Source organism: Aotus nancymaae, unplaced genomic scaffold (genome assembly GCF_030222135.1).
Source record: "Aotus nancymaae isolate 86718 unplaced genomic scaffold, 86718_ANA_hifiasm-v0.15.2.pri h1tg000076l, whole genome shotgun sequence".
In the NCBI taxonomy this organism is placed as follows: Eukaryota; Metazoa; Chordata; class Mammalia; order Primates; family Aotidae; genus Aotus; species Aotus nancymaae.
This window is the reverse complement of record NW_026988491.1, coordinates 12,099,952-12,109,389: the sequence shown is the minus strand read 5'-3', so window position 1 is coordinate 12,109,389 and position 9,438 is coordinate 12,099,952. Positions and strand designations below refer to the sequence as shown.

Genomic DNA, 9,438 nt, shown 5'->3' with positions numbered 1-9,438 from the left:
GGCGCACGGGCGCGCTCGGCACCATAGAGAGATCGACGAGCTCGCCTAGAGCGTCACCTACTCGCCCAACCCCTCCCTCAAGCGGCGTCTACGTCGTGGCTGGGACCGGCCGACTGCCTTCCCGTTCCCGGCGCTCAGGCGGGAGAGGAAGCGGAGAGACTGGAGGCTAAGGGCAGCACCATGGAAACCCCAAGGGACGCTCTAACTCGTTCTGCGTCACGGAGATGTCTGTGACCGCCTCCGGAAGAAAGCTTTGCGGCCATGTTGCTGAGGGGCTCTGAGGTCACTTCCGGAGCCCTGAGCGGGTACTTCCGTTTATAGGCGAACGTGGGAGAATCACTTAAAAGGGCGATAAGGTGTATTGGCCGCTGTGAAAATGACGGAAATGTCAGTTTCTTTCCCTTTTTTTTTTTTTTTTTTTTTTTTTTTTTTTTTTGAGATGGAGTCTTGCTCTGTCACCCAGGCTGTAGTAAAATGGCGCTATCTGGGCTCACTGCAACCTCTGCCTCCCGGGTTCAAGCGATTCTCCTGCTTGAACCTCCTGAGTAGTTGGGATTACAGACGCCAACCACCACTCCCTTCTAAGTCGGTTTCTTGAGTGCTTACAGTATTCTGTGCGTTGTCTTAAGCACTGTTGGCAATTAATCCATTTACTCCTGTCTCCTTGCAACAAACCCACCAGATAATTAGTCGGCCTGAGGCCGCCCAGGTGGCATATCCTGAACCCTGTACTGTCTCCTCCATTCATTAATGAACTCTTTGCATTTGCTTTGCTCTGTAATGGGCACAGGAAGAGAAAGACAAGACCAGATATTTATTACAGTGTGATAGGGGAAGCCCATGGGGTAGTGGGAACACAGGAGAGGCTTCCTCCTCCAAACTGGGGTGGGGTGGGTGGGAGTGTTGTCAGGGGAGGAGTCGTGTCACGGGAGGTTTCACAGAAAGTGATACTGTATTTGGCTGAAAGACAGTCGGATTTCTCCACGTAGAGCTTGTGCGAAAAGATATTCAGGGAGCAAAAGAAGGATGAGTCCAGGGAATTTGAAGTATTTCAGTGAGGCTCCCAGAGGGTATTTGCAGGAGATGCCTTGGAATTAGGCTGGGGCAAGATCACCAGGTCAATGTTTATTTTCTTTTTTCCTGTAAGCTGCGTTGGAGGTGTCATTACAGTTTAACGGATGGTAGCAAAGGCAGGCTTTTGTTGTAGAAAGGTCCAGGCAGCAGTGGGAAGAAGATACCGGTAAGCGCCAGACTAGAATCGGGGAGGACAGTACGACCAGACTTCCTAAGCTCGGCGCCTTTTCTCCTGTATCTTCCTCCATCAAAGACGTCCCTCACCTTGTGACGTCACGACCTGGCGACGCCGGGTCCCCGACTCACCTGGGTCCATCGCGCTCCCTCCGTCGCCCCCTCGCGGCCGGCTGCGAAACCGGCCCGTGGCGAGCTCCAGTGGTCCTGTGTTTGGGAGGGTTAAAGCTCGACTGAGACTAGGGAATCTGGCGAATCCGGTTCTTACTTGACGAGTGACCTCGACTCACCTTGCAGAACCGCAGTAATCTCATCTGGGAGATGAGGAGGATGTGCTGGGTCAGTTTTTCCCCTAAACTCAACCATTCAGCGACTGGGATGCTTTTCTAAATTCTCTCCCACAGGCCATTGAGATTATACAGGAAAGTGATATGCACGTTTATTGCATTCCTGCTGCAACACAGTGTATACTTATAGCTTTTTGTGTCTTTTATTACTGAAATGTTTCCTGAACCTTCTACAATCCCCCTCCAAGAAAGGATTGCGTGTTCTCCCCCGTATCTCTCCTCCAAGTTTGCAAGTATGCCTACCTCCCAGCTCCTCTTCCCCGACCCCAGCCCTCCTTCACCAACGTTTCCAGTGTTGGAGGGGTTTCCTAGGAAAGAGCTGAGGTGTTGAATCCTTAGAGGTCAGCATGGCTCAGTTGATTGTAGCTGAGCTTTACCTGCCCTTCTCAGGGGTTCCTCAAGTCTCTCAGGCCTGAAGCCGTAAGTGGGGAGCTGGGGTCAAGTTCTGCTTTATTTCCAAGGTGCTGCAGACTCTGCCGTGCTGGTTTTCTCTGGGTGACCACATATGTCAAAGTCCCTTAGGCTGGGCACGGGGGGCTCACAGCTGTAATCCCAACACTTTGGGAGGCTGAGTCAGGAGGATCACTTGAACCCAGGAGTTTGAGACCAGCCTGGACAACCAGAAAAAAAAAAAAAAAATAGCGCTGAGCCTGCTGGTACGCACCTATAGTCCCAGCTACTCCATATGGTAGGAGGATCACTTGAGCCCAGGAGATCAAGGCTGCAGTTAGCTGGCCCAGGAATGTCTGACCAAAGTTAGAGAAACTTAACCTCTGCTGAGTCCACCCCATGTTCCCCAAGCCAACAGTTCCTGCCTGCTCTGGCTCCCCAAGGACCTTAGATCTGAGATGAGCTTATGTAAACTCACTTCAAGGTCTAACTACATGGTATGGACCATCTCTGCTGCAGAGTGGGACTCTGGTCCCCAGGTTCCTCTGCCCCAGCTCTTCATAATATCAGCCTCTCCCTCCTCTAGGTGTTCAAGTATACCAGGCGGGGTCATGTTTGCCAGTGACTGAATTGTGTGTCAACCCAGTTGGGGGCCAGATGGGGCTGGAGAATGATGAGTCTGAGCAACTCCCTTTTCCCCACCCCCAATGCCTTTTCATTGGGTAGGAAAATGTAAATTACAGGGGTGTGGACACTGAGGCCGATGCTATGCCCTTACCCCACTGGCCAGAAGGAAAATAGACACCCTGGATTTCACCAATGGGAAGGCAATATGCAAATACTGCCGTGTGTTAGTTGGCTGGTGGCCAGTTGCTGCTTTTCATTCTTGTGCTCTAGCACTTGGAGTTTACAGCATGACTTTGAGGTCGAGGTTACATAAGAAAGCAATTAATGATTCAGTGCCCACCTTGTGCCGAGTCCTGTGGCAGGAGAGGAGAGGACGTTGTGGAGAATAAGAGAAGCAAGGCCCTGCCCTGGTAGAATTTACATTCAAGTAAACTACTCAGCCCATAAATGAACAATATATTCTCAGATTGGATGGTGCCACAGAGACAATCAGCCGACAAGCTGTAGGCTGGCAGGGCTGGCATAAGTCCTGTGTGGGTTTATTCAAAGTGCTGCAGAGGAGGGTGAGAGACCAATTACCCTACAGGTGGCTGAATCAGGTTAAGACTAGAAGGGGCAGTGAATGGAAAATGAGGAGGAATTTCCTCCCCAAAGGTGGCTGGGGGGAGATGGTGTTTGCTAAATAAAATCTTTTTATTTATTGTTGAGATGGAGTCTCATTCTGTCCCAGGCTGGAGAGCAGTGATGTAATCTTGGCTCACTGCAACCTCTGCCTCCCAGCTTCAAGCAGTTCTCCTGCCTCAGCCTCCCAAGTAGCTGGAACTACAGGCACACGCCATCATGCCCAGCTAATTTTGCTTGTTTGTTTGTTTATTTATTTTTGAGATGCAGTCTCTCTCTGTCACCCAGGCTGGAGTGCAGTGGCACAATCTTGGCTCACTGCAACCTCCACCTGCTGGGTTCCAGCGATTCTCCTGCCTCAGCCTCTTGAGTAGCTGGGACTACAAGCATGCACCACCATGCCCAGCTAACTTTTGTATTTTTAGTAGAGACAAGGTTTCACCATGTTGCCCAGGCTGGTCTCAAACTCCTGACCTCTGGTGATGCACCCACCTGGGCCTCCCAAAGGGCTGGGATTACAGTCGTGAGCCACCATAGTGGCGCTGCTAAATAAAGTCTTTTTAGAACAGGGGAGGATGGCAAGGCTGGAGGGAAGGAAGTGCAGGGCAGGATAGTGCAGAGCTGTGTGACTTTGGGTGAGTCACTTCACCTCCCCAGCCTCAGTTGCTGGAGGGTTAGAAATAACATGTACATGGCTGGGTGCAGTGGCTCAGGCCTGTAATCGCAGCACTTTGGGAAGCTGAGGCGGGGGGATCACATGAGGTCAGGAGTTCAAGACCAGCCTGGCCAATATGGTGAAACCCTGTCTCTGCAAAAATTAGCCTGGTGTTTCAGCAGGTGCCTGCAATCCCAGCTACTCGGGAGGCTGAGGTGGGAGAATCGCTTGAACCAGGGAGGCAGAGGTTGAACTGAGATCAAGCCACTGCACCGCAGCCTGGGAGACAAAGGACACTCCATCTCAAAAAAAAGAAAAAAAAAAAGAAAGAAAAAGAACGTGTACGTTACCTAGCACATGGTAGGCACTCTATAAATTCTAAATAAAGAAGTCTCCACTAGTCTGGGCAATATGGTGAGACCCTGTCTCCATAAAAAAATTTAAAAATTAGTTCAGCATGGTGATCCCCGAAACTTGAGAGGCTGAGGTGGGAGGATGGCTGGACCCAGCAGGTTGAGGCTACAGTGAGCTGTGATTGCGCTGCTGCACTCCAGCCTGGGCGACAGATATAGGCGCTGTCTCAAAAAGAAAAAAAAAAAAGACTGCAAATGGACTGCTATTGGTATATTGGGAGAGGCCCTCAGGTTCATTCTCCCGGTTTAGGGCTTTGGTCTTACCCTTTTGCTTCCCTTCCCCCAAAGCATATACCTTCAAAGCACCTGTCTTCACCTCTCCCCGCCTCGTCCTCCCTACGGCCCTGCACGCTGGCACTTTGCCTCCCTGCCTCCCTGCAGGACAAGGACTTCAAGGACAGCAGGAAAGGCTTGGATCAGCTCCAAGGAAGGACTTCCTTGTCTTTCAGAGTTGCAGCTGCTGGGGGGAGGGGATCAGAATGCAGTGCTCACAGAGAGAATTCTGGAGTGGGAAGAAATCTTGGAGATCATCTATCTAGTCCACAGTGTTTTCATCTTTTGTGGTAGATAGCCAATTTAAGAAATACATTTACATCAGGATGGGGGGAATTCAGGTTTTGTGGAGACTGAAACTTGTAAAATATTGTGGAACTTCTAAGAAAAAAAGGATATTAAATGACTAATGCAAAATTATGTATTTATTTAGAGTGAGAAATAAATTACAGACTTTAAAGTGGTGGCAAATACCATAATCATTAAATCAGAACAATAAGATATTTTTACTTAAGCATCTGACATGCCTCTGTAATAGATTTTTCTCTACAATCTTGGGCTACATGCTTGTTATGTAGCAATGATTTTATTTTACATTCTATTTCTATTTTTAATTTTTTGAGATAGAGTCTCACTGTGTCACCCAGGCTGGAGTGCAGTGGCATTGACCTCAGCTCACTGCAACCTCTGGTTCCTGGGTTCAAGTGATTCTCCTGCCTCAGCCACCCAAGTAGCTGGAACTATAGGCATGTGCCACCACGCCTGGCTAATTTTTGTATTTTTGGTAGAGGTGGGGGTTTCACCATGTTGGCCAAGCTGGTCTCGAACTCCTGGCCTCAGGTGTTCCACCCACCTCAGCTTTCCAAAGTGCTGGGATTTAAGGCATGAGTCACCACACCCAGCCCTGTTTTTTTGTCTTTTTAGGAAAGACCAGGTTTCACCATGTTGGCCAGGCTGGTCTCGAACTCCTGGCCTCAAGTTATCTGCCCGCTTTGGCCTCCCAAAGTGCTGGGATTACAAGATGACCCACCATGCCTGGCCTCTATTTTTATTTTTTTAGAGATGGGGTCTTACTTTGTCATCCAGGCTGGAGTGCAGTGTCATGATTATAGTTCACTACAGCCTTGAACTCCTGGGCACAAGGAATCCTCCTGCCTCAGCCTCCCCAGTAGCTGGGACTGCAGACATGCACCACCATGCCCAGTTTATATTTTCTTTTTCTTTCTTTTTTTTTTTTTTTTGAGAGGGAGTCTGGCTCCATTGCCGAGGCTGGAGTGCAGTGGCACAATGTAGGCTCACTGCAACCTCCATCTCGCAGGTTCAAGCGATTCTCCTGCCTCAGACTCCTGAGTAGCTTGTACTACAGGTGTGTGCCACCACGCCTGGGTATATATTTTCTTTTTTTTTGAGATAGAGTCTCTGTAGCCCAGGCTGGAGTGCATTGGTTTGACCTCTGCTCTCTATAACCTCCACCTCCTGGGTTCAAGTGATTCTGCCTCAGCCTCCAGAGTAGCTGGGATTACAGGCATGCACCACCATGCCTGGCTAACTTTTGTATTTTTTTTTTTTTAGACAGAGTTTCGCTCTTGTTCCCCAGGCTGGAGTGCAATGGCGCGATCTCGGCTCACCGCAACCTCCGCCTCCTGGGTTCAAGCAATTCTCCTGCCTCAGCCTCCCGAGTAGCTGGGACTACAGGCGCGCGCCACCATGCCCAGCTAATTTTTGTATTTTTAGTAGAGATGGGGTTTCACCATGTTGACCAGGATGGTCTCGATCTCTTGACCTCGTGATCCACCCGCCTCGGCCTCCCAAAGTGCTGGGATTATAGGCGTGAGCCACTGCGCCCGGCCACTTTTGTATTTTTAGTAGAGACGGGGTTTCACCACTGGCCAGGCTCAGGTGATCCACCCGCCTCAGGCTCCGAAAGTGCTGGGATTCCAGGCGTGAGCCACCGCGCCCAGACTCTAGCTTGTCTTTTCTATAAAGGGAAAGAAAAGTCAGCTTTCTGGCATGGTTGATCGAAAAATGTTTTTTACTTTTTTATTTTGGGGAAGTTTTTCTCAGTGTCATTTTGTGTTGTTGGTAATGTGTTACATGCTGAGACATGTAACACAGTAATACAGCCCGGTGTGTCATGTAATACAGCCCGATGTGTCATGTCGTGTGTGCTGTGCAAATCATGAGGTGTAGAACATTTGCTGTTTGTAGCACTGCTTCAGGTTTGTGCTCTACAAAAAAGGCATTCTGATTAATTTGACAGCCTGTGATTGCTAACAAAAAACCAAATCTTTTGTGGTACACTTGTAATTACATATGCAACGTTATTAACTATATTCCCAATAGGCGGGAATTCTGTTCTAACCAACTATCAATGGGAACTCAATCGTCCATTTATAATTTAATGCATCTGATCATTAGAAGAATTTTTTTTTTGAGACGGAATGGAGTCTCGCTCTGTCACCAGGCTGAAGTGCAGTGGCGCAATCTCGCCTCACTGCAACTTCTGCCTCCCAGGTTCAAGCGATTCTCCTGCTTCAGCCTCCCAAGTGGCTGGGACTACAGGTGCATACCACCATGCCCGGCTAATTTTTGTATTTTTAGTAGAGATAGGGTTTCACCATGTTGGCCAGGATGGTCCCGATCTCTTGATCTCGTGATCCGGCTGCCTCAGCCTCCCAAAGTGCTGGGACTACAGGCATTAGCCCGTGCTTGGCCAATTGGAAGAATTTTCTATAGACTAGCTTCTGCTTCCCTACAATGCAGATCTTGTTTTTCCTCCCTGGACCACATTCTTTACATGTCGGGCATCTAGGATATAAACTGTGGTCACAGAGTGATCCCTCTCCCTGCACGTTTAGGTCAGGATACCAGGTGTGTTGGTGGAGGGCAGGGGGTAGGAGTGTTTCTGGAAGCCATTCCTACACTAGGGCCACTAGCAATCAGGTAACTATCATAGAGGTGACTGTGAACCTTAAAACTATAACCCACTGATTTCAATTTTTTTTTTTTTTTTTTTTTTGAGTCGGAGTTTTGCTCTTGTTACCCAGGCTGGAGTGCAATGGCGCGATCTCGGCTCACCGCAACCTCCGCCTCCTGGGTTCAGGCAATTCTCCTGCCTCAGCCTCCTGAGTAGCTGGGATTACAGGCACGCGCCACCGTGCCCAGCTAATTTTTGTATTTTTAGTAGAGACGGGGTTTCACCGTGTTGACCAGGATGGTCTCAATCTCTTGACCTCGTGATCCACCCGCCTCGACCTCCCAAAGTGCTGGGATTACAGGCTTGAGCCACCGTGCCCGGCCTTTTTTTTTTTTTTTTTGAGGAGGAGTCTCATTCTATTGCCTAGGCTGGAGTGCAGTGGTGTGATCTCGGTTCACTGCAACCTCCACCTGCTGGACTCCAGTGATTCTTCTGCCTCAGCCTCTTGAGTAGCTGCGATTACAGGTGCACACCACCACGCCTGGCTCATTTTTTTAAAAATATGTTTTTAGTAGAGATGGGGTTTTACTATATGTTGGCCAGGCTGGTGTCAAACTCCTGACCTCAAGTGACCCACCCACCTCAGCCTCCCAAAGTGCTGGGATTATAGTCATGAGTCACCATGCCTGGCCAATTTCAAATTAAGTATATGTTCAACTCAACCTGCCATTAGTGGGGTCTCAAAATGCTATGGCCTCCTCAGTATGCCCATCACCAGGGGAAGTGTCTCATCCTGGGAATTCCCAGTAGTCCTGTGTTGTGTATCTCTTCTTTTTTTGAGACGGAGTCTCACTCTTTGCCCAGGATGAAGTGCAATGGCGCGATCTTAGCTCACTGCAACCTCCGCCTCCCAGATTCAAGCACAAAGTCAGTGCTCAGTTAGCCCCTGGAAATCATGACACACTTGCACAAAGGGCCACGTTCACAGATGATCATGCAGCTTTGCTCGCAAAAGTCAAAGATTAGAAACACCTAAATGTCCACCAGTAGGCGACTGGATGAAAATGTCTAAGGTGAAATACGTCCCAGCCTTTAGAAAGAGAAAAGTGTGCTGGGAACGGTAGCTCACGCCTGTAATCCCAGCACTTTAGGTGGCTGAGGCAGGAGGATCACCTAAGTCAGGAGTTCAAGACCAGGCTGGCCAACCTGGTGGGATCCCCGTCTTTACTAAAAATATAAAAACTTAGCTGGATGTGGTGGTTTACACCTGTAATCCTAGCTATTCACGAGGCTGAGGCAGGAGAATTGCTTGAACCTGGGAGGTGAAGGTTGCAGTGAGCCAAGATCTCACCACTGCACTCCAGCCTGGGCAACAGAGTGAAACTCTGTCTCAAAAAAATTAAAAACAAAAACAAAAACCAAAAAAAAAACAATGAGAAAAGTGGTTCACTGATATGGAACAATTTCCAAGATATGTTGTTAGCATGGTGGCTCATGCCTATAATCCTAGCAGTTTGGGAGGCCAAGGCAGGAGGATTGCTTAAGCCCAGGAGTTAAAGACCAGCCTGGGCAACATGGCGAGATCCTGTCTCTACAAAAAGTATAAAAATTAGCCAGATGTGTTGGCAGGTACCTGTAGTCCCAGCTACTTGGGGTAGGGGGGTGGTTGAGGCAGGAGAATCACTTGAGCCTAGGTGGTTGAGGCTGCAGGGAGCCATGTTCGAGTCCCTGCTCTCCAGCCTGGGTGACAGAGTGAGACCCTGTCTGGGAAAAAAAAAAAAAGGCAGTGTGTCTGGCATGTTTTCACCTGCATGGCACTCAGAGTATCCCTGGAAAGAAGCATGAGAAAGATATTGGCTGTGGGGGATTAAGAAAAAAAGGAGACTTGCTTTTCCCTGTAAAACCCTTTTGAGCTGTGTGAAGTGTTTTGATCACATGCTTGTCTTA

The 9,438-nt window shown here is 49.0% G+C and overlaps 1 protein-coding gene across 1 annotated transcript in view; it reads left to right on the top strand.

Moving 5' to 3' along the window:
- The window catches only part of LGALS2 (galectin 2), a 31,952-nt gene that overhangs the window by 1,444 nt on the left and 21,070 nt on the right, over positions 1-9,438 (top strand). The gene's annotated exons all lie outside the window — the stretch shown is intronic.